This window comes from Lissotriton helveticus, chromosome 10 (assembly GCF_964261635.1).
Source record: "Lissotriton helveticus chromosome 10, aLisHel1.1, whole genome shotgun sequence".
Lineage (NCBI taxonomy): Eukaryota > Metazoa > Chordata > Amphibia > Caudata > Salamandridae > Lissotriton > Lissotriton helveticus.
This window is the reverse complement of record NC_136071.1, coordinates 662,231,188-662,250,340: the sequence shown is the minus strand read 5'-3', so window position 1 is coordinate 662,250,340 and position 19,153 is coordinate 662,231,188. Positions and strand designations below refer to the sequence as shown.

The 19,153-nt window shown below is 45.8% G+C and overlaps 1 long non-coding RNA gene across 11 annotated transcripts in view; it reads right to left on the bottom strand.

Annotated features, from left to right (window-relative positions):
- The window catches only part of LOC144785443 (uncharacterized), a 226,397-nt gene that overhangs the window by 119,107 nt on the left and 88,137 nt on the right, over positions 1 to 19,153 (bottom strand). For 7 of the 11 annotated variants that reach the window (XR_013601890.1, XR_013601889.1, XR_013601892.1 and 4 more), the window contains 2 exons: positions 5,778 to 5,886; positions 4,544 to 4,757 (listed from right to left, as the gene is read on the bottom strand). This is a non-coding gene — a long non-coding RNA (uncharacterized LOC144785443). The remainder of the gene's footprint in view (positions 1 to 4,543; positions 4,758 to 5,777; positions 5,887 to 19,153) is intronic. The other 4 variants (XR_013601894.1, XR_013601897.1, XR_013601891.1 and 1 more) reach the window with 1 other exon arrangement.

Genomic DNA, 19,153 nt, shown 5'->3' with positions numbered 1-19,153 from the left:
AATAGGTCACAAAGAGATCTTTTGGCCTTGCCAATGTCTATTTCTCTATAGCGGTTATCATCATGAAGGCAGAAGCCTTTTCAGTGGAAAAAAACTACGAGCCAGCCAGAAATCCTTGAAATGTGGCAGGATGACTGCATATGGGCCACTGGTGGAGGTGCCTATTCAACCCCAGCTTCACGTCAGCCTTCATGCAGAGGTTCAGTGGCCATATTGCTGCCTTCACTTCCACAGAGCCTTGTGCTTAAAAATTTGCAAAATGCAAACATGCAAAAAAATATATGCATACATTTTTCATTATGATGCAATTGTGCAAGTAGTGTGAATTGCACTCAGGCGATTGTGCCTGGCTTGGCCGGATTCTGCTAGCATTAAATTTATATTTTGATGTGGTGAAAAAGCTTTGCTAGGGCAAAAGTGAAGCAAAACCTGAAAACCTCACAAACTGCACAAAGGGCGAACTTTTGGGTACTTTGCAAAATTATAGGGTTAAAAAAATATTATAACACTCATAATACAGTAACAATATTACTGGGAAACTCTGATTTCACCTTCTCCAGCTGTAGACAGATAAAGACACTGGTTTATGTCGAGCTAACCTGGTGAGGTAGCTCATGGGTCAATATTTCAGATGCAGGAATCTGTACGAAACCTCTAAGTTCACGATTTTTATTACAAGGGAAATGCTCAGGTTTTCATCATTCTACTTCAAACAAGCCCCATTGAGCTGGTTTGCTAAACATCTATGAACTGCAAGATAATTATGGTAAAAATTGCTATTTACATAAATACCCTCTTTTTATGTAGGGTTTTGCCCAGATTTACAGAAAGTAGTTATTCAGTGTGAGTAAGAATTAGGACTCCCGCTTTCTGGTTCCAAAATCAACTATTTGCAGATATACCCCATCTTTGCCCTCTGTCCTCATTGACAGTAGAATTACTCATTCCATAAGAGCTGTAGCTGCTTTGGCCTAGGAGTCAAGGGGCCAGAAAGCCATGCAGCGGGGAGTCGCCACATCTGCATTCTTTGTGCCAAATAGATACTTAAAGACTGTTACAGCAGTGGTCGAAGTGGGCGAGGGGCACGGCATGTCCCTACTTTTTAAATATAATAGAATCCGTTCAGGTATTTTTTTATTTTAAAAATGCATCCCAGGACTGCAGAAATAGTCAATCCCTGTAGATAAGGCTTGGCCGTTTCTCGTCATTCAGGGACAGGCGGGGCTGGCAGATAAGGAAATTGACTCTGTCTTCTCCTTCTTGGCCAGTGAATACAAGGACAGTCTCCTGCTCTGTTGCTGGGAGCTCCCCACCTCTCTTTTAAAGGTCTCGGCCTGATCCAGCGCATGCGCTGGACTGGCCGAGACATTTAGTAGATGTTTTGAAATGTTCCACTTTCCCGGCGACCAGTTACTATCACGCGCACAAGCGTGCGCGATGTGCACACCACTTTTTTCGTCTCCCGCGTGCGCACAACTCACGTTTTTTTTTATTATTGCATTTTGCGGCCCGGCCGCGCGGCCAATGCTTCTTTGTTTTGTTTTGCATGTCAGTCCCAGTCAGTACCTACGTCTCTAAATCATCATAGGTAGTGCTTACACTTAACCTTTTGAAAATCTATTCTTCCCGCCTTTGTCCGGACTTATAAATTGAGGGGGAGTTACAATGCAGGGCCACGGTTGAGCCACTGGTACAGATTTGGAACTGCTACGTGCCCGTAGTTAAATTCCCTGAAGAAAATATACGGAAACTATTGTAGGGCTACTTATGAAATATACATATGTTCTTAAACGCTCATGGATGAAGCTTGCGCTTACCTTTTTGTTAATTTGTTCTCCCTGTCTCTATCCGGAGTTGTAACGAACGGTCCGCGGAAAAACCGCTAGTGCCGGTTGCGAGATTACACGTGCCCCTTAGTTAAATTACCCAAAGCAGGATGCCTGGGTAATGCAAAATCCTTATACGTTGCTTCAATGTGGGTCCCAGATTCCAAGTATAGAGGGATTCCACCAGGGCAAAAGCCAGACTACACCAATGTGGGGTAGCCCATAGGCGTGGCAGCAAAGAGTACATTAAAGTGGCGCTTTTTAAATTAAAGCCGCCAGCGCCCGTGCCCGTGAAGTCGCTTCAGAGTCATTATCGTTTGTACCAGGTCAAGAAAGTAGTGCCAGTTGTGCCGTATTCAGGGCTCAGCTGTAGCATTCATTATCACAGCTCTGCTGAGGAAACTTAGCCCGGGCCGGGCGCGGCATGTATCTCACTTGGGGGTCGAGTAGGTCAGGATTTTTCAGGTTATGTTTGAGGGATATAGCCCTCCCCTCTGCACCCCGAAGTTTTTTGAGGATTTGGTTGCAGAGAATAGACGATTGTCCTGACGTCATACGTGAATCACGTGGTTGCCCAGCACTTTCGTTTCACTTTAGTCCCTTGCACAAAGAGACTCCTGAACCTGACTACTAATGGGCAGTCCGTCACTGAGGCAACCTCCCAGCAACTAGCTGTGTGCTACAGCATTGTGCACCCTCCTGCAACAGCACTTGACTTTTAAAGATCCCCCGTCTAGAGTTGGCAGGTAGGACCCGAGTTCAGCAGCAACACGTAAGCCTCCAAGGCAGGCTTTGCAAGTTTGTGTTACTCTGTTGACTCATAGGGGCTGTCCCGAGTTTTGCCAATCTGGGGGCATCTAGATTGTGTTTCAGAATTACGCAGATTGACTAACAAGTTTTAGAGACTTACAAGAATGTGAATTTACTTGTTAATATGTGCTGCATGTAGTGTGCAAAGATTTTGTTCCGTTCACTGAAGAACATTCTAGTAATGCCCTCATAATGAACTTTCCATTCATTAAAAAGCTGAATAGTGTAGTCATTTAACACCTGCTAATAAGACCTGTGCGCGAACTACAAGTCAGGCTGAAATAGTGATGGGTTCACTCGACCGTTCGTTCTTCCCCAGTCAGTCAGATGAATAGCACCATGGCGAGGAGGTATCTGGCCAGGGCTGAGTGCTGAGATACTGCTCCAGCCTTAAGTGACAGTGAATCAATTTCTAAAAATAAACAAAATAATTGGCAATAATTAGATTCCTATGGACCACGCCAGGAGCGTCAGTCCCTGTTGTTTGCTTATGTTTATGATTCTTGACCCATGGCAGAACCGATGGACTACACATGCGCCACCTTTTTTGTTGCTGTGTATCTTCATTATGCTGAAGTCCCAAAGCTGCCGTGCTCAGGGACGCTGCATGTGACTCCTCCCCATGGCTGAGTCCGTTAGCAGTACTGCAGCCTCCAGCACCGTCACTGAGACCACCTCAGCAGCAGCAGTGACCCGGAGAGATGGAAAGGATGGGATGTAAGTTAGAGCCTAAGGGTGGGAAAGGCGGTGTCTGTCTGCAACCACATTCGCCGTAGGTTTTTTTTTCACATTACAAATGTGGGTTTGTCTTGTTGCACCTATGCTTCCACCCCTGCCTCAGAGTATCAATTTTATATGGACTTTCAAAGTCTGTGCTTGAAGTGCATTGGAAACAGAAACTCTTGAATAGATCATGTGTGATATTTCCTTTCAGTTAGTTGTTAAATAGCCCGCTTTTTCATTTTCAGTTACTCAACGTTATCTAGAGTTTCTAGTACTTTTGTGTGTCAAAGTATAAACTCTGTAGCCTTCTATTCTGCATCATCTATTTGTTAATTAATTTGCATACTTTGAATTTTTCACTGACATAAGGTTGTCGATCCTCCGTATCGATATAAACTAGCAGTATTATGATAAGTCAGCTTTTATTCTGATTTTTGGGTCTTTATTTTTGTAAGTCAGTGGGAGGCTACTCCTTAAGCTAAGTTGCAGTGCCCATCTTAAGGTTCTTATTGTATATTACACAAAAGCGGGCCCTTGAGCACAGTTGCAATCATAAATAGATTATTCGTAAACATTTTAGAATCACTGATATAACTGTATAAATGTACACTGTTGAATGTCCGACCTTCATGCCATACCTATATATAGTCTGATCACAAAATGACTGTGTAATTTCAGATATTTGCTTCCCTTGTCTAAATTGCTTGCTTTTTGACCGTGAAAAAGTATCACTCATTTTTGTTGAATGTCACTCATAATTACACAGAAATTTTGAAAATGTCACACATAAGCAAACTGGAACCTTGGCAGCTATGCAGGTGTGCGGTGGGCTTCCAAAAATAAAGAATGGCCTATGGGTTGTGCTTTGGAGCGTGTCGGCCATATTTAACAAGCATTGGCATAGACAATAGGTCTCGCCTTTGGGACCTTATAAGTATTTAGTTATGCAGCACAATATCCTTGGTGCAACAACATGAACTTTTGCATGGCTAAACACTTATAAGGTCCCAAAGGCGAGACCTATTGGCTATGCCAATGCTTGTTCTTTCTTCCTCTTGTTCCAGTGGTGTAGCAAGGGTGGGCGTCATGAGTTTTAGGGGAGGCAGCCCTCTCCCACCTGCTTTCACCTGAAGCCGTCGCGGGGTGGGAAATACAGAGATCGCCAGCACCTCCCCCGCTCTTACCTGCGGCTGTCGCTGGGCGACAAATTCAGGGATCAACAGCATTCCCCTCCATACTCTCATCTGCGGTCGTGGCGGGCAGCAAACGCAGGGACCGCCAGGGGCGGCAAAGACCTAGCCACGCCACTGTCTTCTTCACTCTGTTTCTGTCTCTCTCTCGCTCCTCCTCACTTGGGCTCGTACCCTCTCTTTCCTCTCCTTTCTTTCATTCGTTCCCCTGTGAAATGGATCCAAAAAAGAAGAAGCACTTTAGCTGAAAATGTCGTCTTTTTCTGTTCCAAAGTGTAACCTTGGGATGGAGAGAATAAAAGGTTCAAAATACAAAAAATAAATACCTAAATAAAGCAAGACAGAGTGGTCGCAGGTGACCAGATTGGTTTTATTCACACCCACACACATTTGCGCCACTTTACAGAGTTTGCCAGTGAAGCACTAATTTCGTTTTCTCATCTTCCTTTGAACAGCATTGTTTTCCCCGGGTAAGCAAGTGCACCATTCCTGGAGGTACTGCAATACCTGGTTAATGCGTAGAGTGGAAAACGTTTAATGTGATCCTTATCACCTGTTTTCCTTATTTTTGTTTATAAAATGTGTACCGCGGCAGGCGGGCGATGGGCCTATTATCCTCCCCTACCAGAATGTACCCCTTATGTGATTGTTTTGGTGGGGGGCTCACCCTTGGATGAAAGAGTTCAAGAGGATAGCCTAAGTCTCATATATAACGCTGTGCATTGGTGCAAGAAAAATGCAGGGTGGTTGATTGACATTGTGGATAACATCATTATGGCCACAGAGTGAGCTGGCTGGGCCCATCGCCTAAAACCTCAAGGGGAAACTGTGTAGTCATTAATTTTAAAGATCCAGACATGGTGTGCTCTCTGCTGTGGTGTTTGGATTATTTAATAAGCCAGCAGGCCAAAAAACGTGCCCTTCCTTAAGGCTTTTTTCATCGTCCACTCCTCAATAGGGATGCTGACACTTTCTGGTATACACCTGGCCCTAAAAATTCATATGTGCCTATGGTCCTGAACGAGATTGATGGTAAATGACTCCTAGTTGTCCCAATGTTATCACTTTTCCCGCAATTGTGCCCGAGCCTACAAGTTACCCACAGAATGTACTTAAACCTAGTCTGGATCAGAAGCCTGCTGAGATATACCCCCCCCCCCCCGTTATAAGCTACTATCAAGAAACATTGCGGGGATACGCCAGAAATTGAAAAATGATGATTGGTTACCTTTTATCAAGAATTTTGATATTATATGTTGTCAAGACAGAGACTTGGGCTCCCAATCCCTTTCACGTAGCTGGTTATCAATCTTTGTACTCCAGCCATCCATCAGCACCTGGAAGGGTGAAAGGGGGTTTATCTGTCTCAGTCTCTGTCGCTGGCAGCAATTTGAATGTCAAGGAATTAGTCTCTAACCAATGTTATCAGATCATAAATGTTGTCCCAGTCTGATTTGGTAAATGTTTTGTTAATTAATTCCTATTTTAATTATTTTTCAGTTCAACCAGGTTGTGTTATACATGATTTGGAAAGACTTTTATCAGATTGCATTCATAGTAAAAGCTGTTATGTGTCTCTCTTTTGGTCAGGAGATTTTACTATTGCTAGATGTCCCCATAGTGGAAATCGTGTTTGTGGAATCACGGATGGGCAAGGTGACAACTTTAGTCATTTATTACATACAGCATATGGGGAACCTTGAACTGGATAGTCTTAACACATAATTGACACTTTTCACTAGACACGCAAGGTCTGGGCTACTCTAATCCACCTACTATTGTCGGAAGAGGCAAAGGTAGCATGATAGATTTTATTTTACTCTCTGTGGATTTGGGCCCAACACTAGTCATCTGTGAAATCCGCCTCTCCATATTTACTGATCACAATCCCATTATTGTTAGCTTTTCTTTCGCTTTACAAATTAGCCCCAAGCTCAGGAATACGTCCCATTTACAATATCCCACAAACAAGGGTGTTCATTTGAAGTGTAAAAGTATAGAACCAAATCATTTTTATAAGGATGTCATAATTGATACATATGAGGACATTATGTGTTGCCTTTCTGTTGAAGCCGACCCAGTTAAAGTCGTAGATAGCTTTGTAGTGGTCTGTGGTATGATTTCACGTATGTTGATGACAGCAAAGACACTTAAGGAACATCCAGTGCACTCATGGTTTAACCCTGACTGTACTGCTGCCCTTAAAACCCTTAAAGAGGCCACTTACACGATCCCTTTCAATATAATTGCTATGAGGAATACTAGAAAGGAATATAACTGGGCCCTAGAAATGAGAAAGGAAGTAATCAGAACCAAAACTCGGGAAGACCTGGCAGCAGCTGCATATTTTAGAGATTGTAGAGCCTTTTGCGAAATTGTATATCGCCCATTTTTTTCAGAACCTATAAATACAGGCATACAATGTCACATTACGGCAAATAATTGGGTTTCCTACTTTTAAACATTTTCTATATAGAAAATCTAGTGCTAGATCAGCCTCCATCTTTAGATTGCTGGTTGTGTTCCTCATCTGTTGAATCCCAGATTAGTAATTCTTTTGAGGTGCCAGATGTCACCAAGGCTATTCTGAGATGCCCGGCTGGGAAGGTGTCAGGCCCTGATGGGGTCCCTATTGATTTCTTCATGCACTATCCCACCTTCTGGACACCCTTAATAACAAATGTACTTTGAGCTGGCATAAAGGGTGGCCCAATTTATTCTAGGAGGGAGTCAATCATAGTGCCTATTTTCAAACAAGCATTTACAATGCAACGGTTTCGCCTTTGTAAAAGTTAGAGCTATTGGCATTGTAAATGACAAATTTTGTATTTATGTGTTGGTTTTGAAAACAGATAAATAAATGGCATTGTCATTTACAATGCCAATACCTTAATCTCTCACAAATGCGAGACCTATTGCATTTGCACACACACACACAGAGCACAAACACACACACAGAAATGGGGGGGGGGGGGACGAGGAGCAAAACCAAGGCCCAAGTGATTGGTTCTTTCTGAAATGATAGTGATGAGCTAAAACGATAGCATGGAATGCACTGCTAGTGATTTTGAGTAAATCAAGCGTTTCCACGTGTCACTTTTATTCTCTCCCAGGAATGTGCTGCCATCATTCTCACCTAAGATTCCATTACCTGCTAGACATGAGGGCTGATAATCGAAAAAACAGGTGTAAGAGCTCATATGTTGAGTAGTTCTTCTTTTTCAATATGCATTGCTGTGAGTATATGCGTGTTTGTGCTCACATCAATAAAGAAGGGAGAATTTTGAATATATTTGTAAATTAATCCACCTGCTCCGGCCACTCCCCACTCCTCTCCCATCCTGCATTGTTATGGTGGGCGAGAGGGTTTAGTATTTAACTGACAGGGGAAAACTTGGTCAGCAGACGCCATGAGAGTCAAAGTAGATGCAATGCCCCCATGACTCTCCAGCAGCACTCTGGGGCTGCATACCTTTGCCTCGCCCACTCGGGCAACCTCATAGACAGTGGTCATTAGTAACAATAGTGTTTGCCAGAAATATCATGACCAAATTATCATTTATAAAGGAATTGTCCAGGCTGCCTGACAAGAGGGTCAACTCCCCCCCTCTGCAGCACTGGCCTTTAAGAGCCAACATAACTTTCCCAGAAGTACTCCTATAAGTGTCTGACTTTGCCCCAGCAAAATTAGCTTTTGAAAATATATGGCATGACAGCAATACTCCTGACTTCATAATGCAGAGCACATCCATGACAACTATGCCACCAGCCTAACCAAAGATTCTGTGTCTTGAGGTGTTTACAAAGAATCCAGGAGTTAGCCCCTACAACAGCTTCTGCACATAAATCTATAAGAGAACATCTTGCTGCTTTGACGGCCTTTCACTGGTTGCCCATTACAAAGGGAGCCACCTTCAAAACCCTGTTTATGCCACACAAAGCCATGAATAGAACAGCACCAACCTTCCATCAAAAGATCAACACACACTACCTGAAAAGATGACCTCACTGTAGATTGACACCAAAACTGTTTTTTCTGACTTACAAAAAGAAAACCATTGGTTGCACATCTTTCTCTGTGCAAGCAGCAAAACGATGGTGCTCACTCCCAGTGGATGAAGCTCACCTGACATTCAGGAAGGCAGAAAAGACCTGGTTCTTCCTCTCTGGAAACAACTGACTGTACAAGTCACGCCACAGAGCACCAGAATCAGAAATAAACTCATACAAGATCAACCAACCAAACCTTCCCCAACCACGTCCGGGTTATTTCAGAGGCACCACCACCAACATGCATCCTAAACAAGCGCCGCATTCACTCAAGCAAAGGTGTAACAAACAAACTAAAAACACATATTAGCCGGTTGCATAAACCCAACCTAATAGTCCGCGCACAGCCAATACTGTAAGCAGCTTGCTCTTCTAATTTCTACCAAACAAAACTAATCACTAAACAAAAACAAAACACTAATCACTCCCCCCTAACAGTTAAACTGACTGAGGCAATACACCATTAACTACTAAACACCTTTCCCTAATAACACTGAGTCCCAGTGGAGTAGCATGCTGTCTGTCTGTCTGTGGTTGTGTTATAATATAAACAAAAGGCATTGTGATGTACCAGTCTTGTCTAAAAGATGCTGCACTTATCTAACAAGAACTGATAATCATTGTTCAATGGGGAATTAACACTTTTTAGGAGGGTGATATAGGTTTGAAAAGCGGGTGGCTCCATTATATTTTATGGAGAAATTTTCTTCGTCAGGAGGGTGCATTGAAGTAAAAAGGTGCGGCACCTGTCAAATAAGTTGACAGGTATGAGTGTACCAAATGATACCATTGTACAGCCATAAAAACAAAACAGTTCACTTGAAACCATTAAATAAATGAGAAATAAATACATAGGTGAGAGGGACAGAGTTTGGCAAAAGTCATGTCCTGATGGAGGCAATAGGTCAAAGAGGGTGTCCCTGAGTACCAGCGTGCTCCTGCAGCCTTATCTGAGTGCCTTGAACCGAACACTGCAAGGTGTCGGTGTGAACCCGCATGTGCTGCAGCATACCAGAAGCAACGTGCACTCCCTCGTGATGTGGAGCAGGGGGGGGGGGGGGCGTCCCCCCACACATTCACTGAGAAACATGACAACACCTTGCTAACATTAATCGCAGAATTGACAGTATATGCATTAACTCAGAGAAATAAAGTAATTCCCCTGAAACAGACAGAAATAAAGGGTTGAGTAGGACAGAGCTTGCTGAAGGTCGGGGTACGAGGTAGCAGCAAGTCAAAGCTGAGCGCCCTCTGTGGCTTTGGGTTCTTAAAACCTCTTAGGTGCTGCCATGAACTCCAGAAGACTTTTGTGTGAATTGACAGTGCTTGACAACACACCGGAAGCTGCGCGAGCACGTGCCGACCAGGCAGATCAGGCTGGTGGTGTGGTGCAGAAGAAAGATGCGACGTTATTTTGGGAGCTTCACACACGCCTGTCAACCTCTTGCCTCAAAAATGCAGGTGAAGTCAGGCATTTCAGAGAGTGATGTGTGTTCCCTTTAAGGTCGACGGAGGATAGACACTTTTTTGAATGGTGATATTGACTTGAATAGCAGGCAACTCTAGTGAAGTCTTTGGAAACATTTTGTTTGTTAGGCGGTGAAAAAACCTTGGCACAGGTCAGATGCGGGTGAGTTGACAAGTCTGCCAATGTGTGCACGTCTTCTCATTCTGGGAGCACTTTTTCATGGGCTGCCGAGTCGCAGAGAAGTGACTCCTTACTCCCATCTAGGAGCCCTCTGCACTTATTAAGAAATTGTCCCTGATGCTCAAATGTAAAGCGCTCCTCTCGAGGCATGCCACTCCATTTTGCAGCCCATCCAAGTTTGCTAATCAGCATCTTTTGTGAGTGGGAAGACAAGATATTCCAGACATAAGACAATATTGGTGATGTGCAATCTAAATAACTGTAGTACAAGTAGTTTGGGCACACATCTGGGCATACTATAGTACAAAAATCGACTAACCGATGCAATACTCACAAACGTTTGTGCACACGTCTGTGTAACTATGGTATGCTAAAAACAAGCAACGGAGAGTGAAAGGGGAGAGGGGGCGGGAACGGGCACACGGGGAGGGGGGCGGAACGGACACACGGGGAGGGGGGCGGAACAGACACACGGACAGCGGGAGGGGGGGCGGGAAGGCAAGAATTAAGAAATTGTCCCTGATGCTCAAATATAAGGCGCTCCTCTCGAGGCATGCCACTCCATTTTGCAGCCCATCCAAGTCTGCTAATCAGCATCTTTTGTGAGTGGGAAGACAAGATATTCCAGACATAAGACATTATCGGTGATGTGCAATCTAAATAACTGTAGTACAAGCAGTTTGGGCACACATCTGGGCATACTATAGTACAAAAATTGACTAACCGATGCACTACTCACAAACGTTTGTGCACACGTCTGTGTAACTATGGTATGCTAAAAACAAGCAACGGAGAGTGAAAGGGGAGGGGGGGCGGGAACGGGCACACGGGGAGGGGGGCGGAATGGACACACGGGGAGGGGGGAGGAACAGACACACGGACAGCGGGAGGAGGGGGCGGGAAGGCAAGATTTAAAAACAAGCACTCACCTGGGCTTCCTCCGGCGGCCGTGGTCGGCATGGAATGACAAAAACAAACCCTAAAAAAAAAAAAAAAGAAACTCCGCCCACCGCCGCGATGACGACATCGCAGAGGCGGAGAGGGAAAAAATCGCGAGAACGCCCCCGAATCTGGTCCGGCCTTGACGGACAGATCCGGCTTCCAATGGCTAGCCTCCATTTATGGAGCTAGCCAATGGGAGCCGGGGGACGTTCCTAGAGCCAATATTGTAAACAATAGATTTCGCCTGCGCGAACTGCTTGCGCAGATCGCCAGGTCGAAACCTAAAAAGGAGATAGGAACCTTACGGCCAGTTACCTGCCTGTTTCATTACTGGTTTCTTCGTTAAAATATTAGGTCGAATAACTTTGGGCAAGCTGGAAGACTGGGCTGATGCTAATTCTTTTTTTTTTACCAGAGGTTCAATATGGGTTCCGCCTGGAGATAGGCACAGTTGAATAAGCTTTCAATCTATCCTTAATAACAGGGAAATATGTCAAAGCCAGGAGGGGTGCCTTACATGTGGCTTTCATGGACCTCTCCTGTACTTTTGACCTTGTCGACGGGGGGAAACTGTGGGAGTAGATGGACCAGGTAGAAAATGACCCTCCCTTACTTGACCTCTTTAAGCGTCTACACTCGGATACTACTATGGAAGTGGACTACACCCAAAAGGAGAATGTACTCACTCAATACGGGCTACAAGAGGGGTAAGGCAGGGCTGTAGTCTGGCACAATTTTTTCATTTTTATTTTACATCAATGCCCTTGATTTAGCATTAGCCTTAATCATTAAGGACGTCCCTAAAATTGGGCTTCGCCTGTTCCCGTCCTCCTGTATGGAGATGATGCGGTCCCTTATCGCTCGCACAGCCAATGGTTTACAGTACCTTTGATAATTATGGCGAACTTAAATTTTAAAGTCAATCACCAGAAATCTTTTATCTTGACATGTGGTCCAAAAAATACACAATCAATAAACTATTCACCTGGGGGTACACTAGTTGTTAAGGTAACCAATTCTAACTATTTAGGTACTTTGTTTGATGCCAAGATGTTTGTGGCGTCTTGCAAAGCGATTTTCAACTTTGCGAAAAAGCTAGTCCATTAGCCAATCAGAGAAATGATTTTGTTATACATGAGCAAATGCCTCTCAGTGGAGACCTACAGGGTGGCTGTGTGGGGTTACGCGGGCCTATGACATTTTTAGTCCCTTGAGAAAAAATTAATGTCTAGGGTCTTGGCCATTCCCAAAACAACGCTGAGCTTCTTTTCATATGTAGACCTGGGTTGGGTTTTTTGGGGAACCAAGTGTGAATGGCTCCCTTGGTTTTGTGGTTGAAATTGTGGGCCACACCTGAGACCACCTTTTCCCACATGGTTTTAGAGGACTACCTAAGTTTAAGTAATATGGCTTTGATCCCGTGCTTGCTTATGTAAAGCGAGGTTTTCAAGATCTTGGATTGAGCACTCTGTTTTAACTCACTAGACAGTTTGGTGTCCATTCCAAGGAGGTAGTAAAGCATACTTTTTCAGGCAAAACAGCAGTTTAGAAAGGTCCCTAGAAATGGCATTGGTCCTGTGCTATTTGCCAATTTCAACTTTAGTGGGGATGGAAAACCGTACTTATCGTGGGTAGCAAATATTGAGCATAGATTATACCTCACACGTCTGAGACTAAGTACAATCCATTTTTTAGCTTCCTTTCCATCAGCACGTTCTTGGTTTACCTCACTCCCTATTTGCCCCTGTGGTTCTGTATCTCCCCAATCTACAACGCAGTTTATGCTCTTTTGCACATTGTTTTGCACCTAAAGATCGTCGTTTTTATGCCCATACTTGTGCCACATGAATTATAGTGCTTATAAAGAAGGATTTTTTTTTTACAGCGCTTATATTCCCAGACCTTGCACTTATTGTGGCCATGCGGTTACTCACTAGGCGCTGGAAATCCCCTGAACCCCCGGCTGCGAAGGTCTGGTTTTAGTCGCTTCCCTGCTTGGCACAGGCGGAAAGTGTAGTGCTCTACCGCAAAGACACTATAGGGCCAGTGTTATGGGCTAGATCAGTTTCTAAGCGAGTCAGTGCATTTTTACTGCATTTTGCCTCTTGGTCCAGCTGGTATCGGACACTCCAGCTAAGTCCTAGGCACTGCCCTCTGATTACTGCTCTGCCTGCATCCCATAGCACACCCATATCAGGGACCGAGCTAGTGTTATTTTCGAAGTAGGTGTCTATAGCTGCGCCTACTGTAGCCCTACATGGGGGGTCTTCCAGTGCCAAGGGTTGCAGCCTCCACAGTCGGGTTGTCTCCTTGTAGCTGCAATGTATAAGGGTTGTGGTCTGAATGTGTACGGCCATGGTAATCTGCGCTGGAGCATTATGTCAGTAATGTGTGCTCCCTACAAAGCGATCAATGCGGACATGCAATCCATGTGGGTGAGAAGAGTGGGAGTAGAGGCGTGTCTGTGGCTTTAGGGTTTGCCACACGTGTACTAGATCCCAGTGGTGCAACCACTCCCTTAGGACCGGAGCATTAGATGTGGCAGCAGTTTATTGCAGCGGTGGGAAGGACCTGTCTAGGTTGGTGTCCAGTACCATGTTGAAGTCTCCCCCCAGCAACCAGGGAATGTCACACCAATGCATTAGCAGCCCCCTCAGAAAGCGCCCTGCTCCGTGTTTGGGGCATATATGGAGCCTAGTACTATTTGTCTCCCATTTAGGCAGCCTTTTGTCAATGCAAAGTGGCCATATACATCCACTACCGTCTCCTCAGGCATGTATAGGGTCCCTGGCCTAACCAGATTAGGCATATGAGGAGTAGCCTGTGGTGAGTATTTGCTCCTTCCATCTCTGCTGTAGTCTGCGTATCTCTGGCTGTGCTATGTGCGTCTCTTGTAGTAATGCTACGTGGGCTGCATGCTGTCTGAGATACGCATAGATTTGATAGCATCGGGCCGGTGTGTGTGTACCTCTAACATTCCAAGTAATTATGTTTGTGGGTGGCATATGTCATTTATGTAAGCTAGTAACGCCTTCAAGCGGAGTGGTGTACCGAAGGCGAGGAGGTGAACATGTTGCTGCGTGGTAAGTATGTGCTGTATCAACGTTGTTCGTGATTGCATGGTTGTGTCATGCAGGACAGCTTTTAGGGAAGGAAACCATGTGGTTGGTAAGTAACTGGAGTAGAGCAGAGACAAAGTGTGTCTGCCCAAATGATAAACAATGCCATATGGCAACTTTCGGCTTTACACACTGCGCTGTTTTGCCAAGTGGGGTGGGGGTGCATGGGTTGGGCTTACAAAGGGTGGGTTTGCGTTTGGGCCCTGAGTGTGTGCATAGATGTGCGCACTGCGTATCTTCCAGTGTATGTTATACTTTGTTTGCACCAAGGGTGACCAGTGTTCGTATCTGTGAGAGCTACAGTTTATGATACATCATGCCAAGTGCCTGCCTATTGAGGCGTGTGCGCGCGTGTGCGGGAAGATACTTGCGTTACATGGAGATTCTAGGAGTTGTTACATTAAATGGTTATGAGGGTTTCCCAGTAATACATCTCCTGGCTAAGCGATAACAAGTGTCCTATCCAATTTGATTATAACATTAAATGGTCTGCTAATTTGTGGTGTAACTGATGGGAGCTTATGCGATTCTTCACTGTTAGGCCACACTGCGGACAAACTGTCCTCGCTGAGGGATTTTTCAGATGAGGCATCTGAGTCTCTGTTGACCTGACGCCTCTGCACAGTAGCCGCCTCTTGCAGGGCATCTCGCCATTCTTGTAGCACTTGCTCCAGATTGGGTTCAGCCTTAGGTTGCACCAGGGCCCTTCAGGGGCCCACCTGGGTCATAGACGGTTTCTTCTTCAGTTTCTGCGAATGCCTGAGTCTGTGCCATTACTGTTGTGCCTCTTGCTAGGAGAGGTATAATGACCTGCAATTTTGAGCCAGCCCCATGCTTTCTCTGCCTTGTTAAAAAAATTAGTGGACCCATCTATGACTACTTGCAAGCGAGCTGGGAATATGAGGAAATATTTGATGTTCAACTCCCGCATTTGTTTTTTGACCGCTAGGAATGTGCTCTGCTGTTTTTGTACTCCCAGGGAATAGTCCGGGAAGAAGAGGACTAGGGAGTTATCTACTCTGACCTCCTCCATATTTCTTACCTCTCTAAGTACTGCATCTCGATCCTTAAAGTTCAATAGGCGGAACAGGAAGGGCTGGGGTCCAGCGACCGGCTGGGGACGGCCCGACTGCACCCTGTGTGCTCTTTACAGCACGAAGAATGTGGAGAGTGTGTCCACCGGCATCGGGGACTTCAGCCATTCCTCTGTGTATGCCACTGCATCGTGGCCCTCCGTTCCTTCAGGCAGTCCGATAACTCGGATATTATTTTGGCGGGAGCGCCTTTCAGCATCGTCCATCCTGCGTTACAACGAGCGCAGTCGTGTCGTGAGCTCTCGTATTTCAGTAGTCGCAGTCTTTGTGGCTGGGATGGCCTCTTTGAGCTTTGCCTCTAATTCATTAACTTTCCCTGCTAGCTTGCGGTTGTCCACATGCAGTAATGTGAAATCCGATGTAATCTTATCTATGCGCCCTTCCAGAGACATGCGAGTTTGTGTCAATGAGACTCTGATTTGTGACACTGCTTGAAGCACTGAGGGCCATAAGTAGGTGGGCAAATACCGGTCGATAACGGCCGATTTCGGCCGTTACCGACCGGTATTCTGATTTTCAGATGTAGGTGGCCAAAATATTACCGATTCTGTATATTTACCGAATCGGTAAATTTACCGAATCTGTAAATTACCGAATCGGTAAATGTACAGAATCGGTAATATGGGATGTAGGTGGCACTGGAAACAGTGCCACAGGCCCTTAGGAATTCGTTATTTACCATGAATTATCATGGCATGGTAAATAACGAATTCCTGTGTACATGCACATCTGTGCATGTACACCTGTGCCATGTGGCACACAGACATGCCCTAAGGGCATGTCTGTGTGCCACATGGCACACAAGCCAGAAACAGGGGTGCAACAGGGTGTCAAAGTGACACCCTGTCCCCCTTGTAAAATCGGTAATTTTACAGATTCGGTAATTACCGATTCGGTATTTGATATTGAATCCTATGGGCTTCAAGGCCCATAGGAATCAATGGCAAATACCGAATCTGTAATTACAATTACCGATTCTTACCGATTCGGTAATTGTTAAAGAATAATTACCTACATTGCATTTACCGAATTGTAAATACCGAATCGGTAAAATTCGGTATTTACGATTCGGTAAATGCAATTTACCTACATATGGCCCTGAATCTATTTTGATTTCAACATGGTAGCCTTGGAGGTGTCTGGTACTTCATGAGCTTGGTCAGGCTGCCTCGAAGCTGTCTCTGAGTGTCTGGCTGCCGCGCCCACACCGCTCGTTTCCTGCCAGTGGTGCTTGGACTGTACACGCCCCTGATGCTGGGGTATGTCGTAGTGCTGCCATACCTCACTGTCTTCTGAGGTGTCCACCCCTCTTGGTGCCTGCTGCTCCAGCAGGTGGGTCCGCACAGCGTGAGTTGCTTCTGTACACGGCTATCAGTTGCAGTTACTTCTGGTAGTAGTTCCAGTGGCTGCTAGGTTAGCTTTATCACCGCCTTACAGCTGTAGTATTATTATACTGTTGAGTCGCTTGACCACTGCCATTTTCCCAGGTGCAGATTGGGACATGGGAGGTAGTTATCACAGCAGGGATCCGTCCCTCTGTACACATGTATAGCATCTGCGTTTAGGCCCAGACCCGATACAGCCACAGAGTCAACCAACACAGCTTTCCCGCGTTCTTCAGTCGTCAAGGTGCCCCCCTATTCTGTGCACTGTTGTATGGTCTTTCTGTGGGCCCCTCTTTGTCTGGCTAGTCTCCAGATCTAGGCTCATGCAGGGCGGGTCGGATGGTACCTCTGTGTTGGCGTTCTGTTCTGAGCATAACAGTGCACTGGCAGTCTGCTTGGCCTGCTGTCTGTTCGTGTTGGTGCGTCTGGCAATTTCCACTATGGGCGGGCCCAGGCTCAACACATGCCCACCAGACCACTATGGTGCGCTCTGCAGGCTCACCTCTGCTCAGTGGTGTCACCGTATCAGTAGTCTTGCCGCTGAGAGGGGTCCAGTTACTAGTTGGGTGGCTGCTACCTGCTTTTCTCCTTCGCCTCGCCCCTTATTTAATTGGCCGGTAGGTGCCCAAGCAAACTGCCTGTGATTGTGCCTGGGATAACTTCCGCGTTCAGGCCTGGGCCCGATATAGCACTATAGGGGCCTCATGCTCTGCAGTCTTCAACGTGCTCCCATGCGCTGTTCAAAATTGTATGGTCTCACTTTGGACCTCTCACCATCTGAGCTCGTTTCCCCCTCCGGGCTTATGTAGAGCGGGCCAGACGGTTCCTTCTGTGCTGAGCACAACAAAGCAGTGGCGGCTTATTGGGCCTAGTCGTCTGTCTAATGCTGTGTCCAGCGGCTTCCATCACAGATGGGCCTAAGCTCGGCTCATAGCCCCCAGACCACTACGGCGAGCACTGGCGGCATACCTCTGCTCCGTGGCGGCTCAGGTCATGTGAGGCAGCGGCATGGCCACCACAGCATTGGGAGTCTCCTCTTCAAGAGTGGCCCAGTCACCAGTTGGGCGGCCACTTCCTGTTTCACTCCCACTCCTCACCCCTCGCTGGATGAGTCAGCAGGTACTCACGCGATCTGCCTGCAATTGAGCCTGGGCTCGGTATAGCCCCGGGACTCCCGTTGGGAACCCCCACTTTGGAGTATCACGCGCCTCCGCCCTGCTCCGTGTCAGATTGCGTCTCTCAGCAGATCTTTATGTCATATATCCTTCGCTGCTGCAGGCACCTGTTACAGCTCACGCAGTTGTCCCCTGGTCAGTCTGCTGTTGCACAGCTGTGAGCTTCGGCGCCCTGTGGTGCTAGGAATGAAGGGCTCTCGCCAGCAAGCCAGCACTGCATCGCCAATATGTCCGCACCTCGCCGAATGCGCCGCCCCAGGGCAGGAGCTCCTGCACTGGCCTGGTTACCCCCTGGTGTTATGGGATTCTCTGCACCAGAGTACACCGATGTTCATTACGTGGTGAGTCAGCTCAGATGGCTCAATGGCAACAGTGGCTGCAGTATATTGGCGGAAAATCGGGCCACGACGCAGAGCCTCCTCAGAGCGCAACCGCCATCTTGGCCAGCTAGCTACGCCCCCAGAGGTGAAGTACCCTTTACGTTTTTCTGTGTAACATAGCGAGCCCTTAATTGAGTTTTATTTTATATGGACTACATCTGGGCAGCTTTTTACAATGTATTCAGAGGCCTCTACTAAAAAGTCTCTGTATATGTTTTAATTTTTATGGTATATCAAATCATGAAAGTCTTCTTTTATAATATTGGTGTTATCACTGTGTAAATCTGATGTCTTTTTTGTGCTTTTATGGTCTTTTACCAACCTATTAAAGAATTTACTGACTAACTACTCAGTCAAACCTCCTCTTAAGGATTCAAGGATGTGTTACTGTAGTCAAAGATCAAGTTTGTATTATACAGTCCTGTATTTAGTGCCTTTGCACGCATTTGTAATTTGCCAATTAAGTGCATTGGATGCCAGCTGCTCACTATTTTCACAGCTAGTCCTAGATTCAAGGTCCTCAATATCGAAAATAACTTTGTTTTCCTTTGCATATTTAAAGCCTTTGATGCCCTCCAGTCCATCCTATGAGGAAGAAGGCACACAGAGAAAGATGCAATTCATTATTATTGTTAGATGTTCTAAGGCTTAGCTACTCTAAACCCTATGGACTTGATTAACAAAGGTAAACTTACACTCTTTTTACACTCTGTGTAAGTTTATGTTTGTTTGCTATTCACAAAGGGATTTACAAGTAGTATATTTATGAGTGCGGAGTCTCCATACCTAAAAATACCTTTGTAAATCAGGC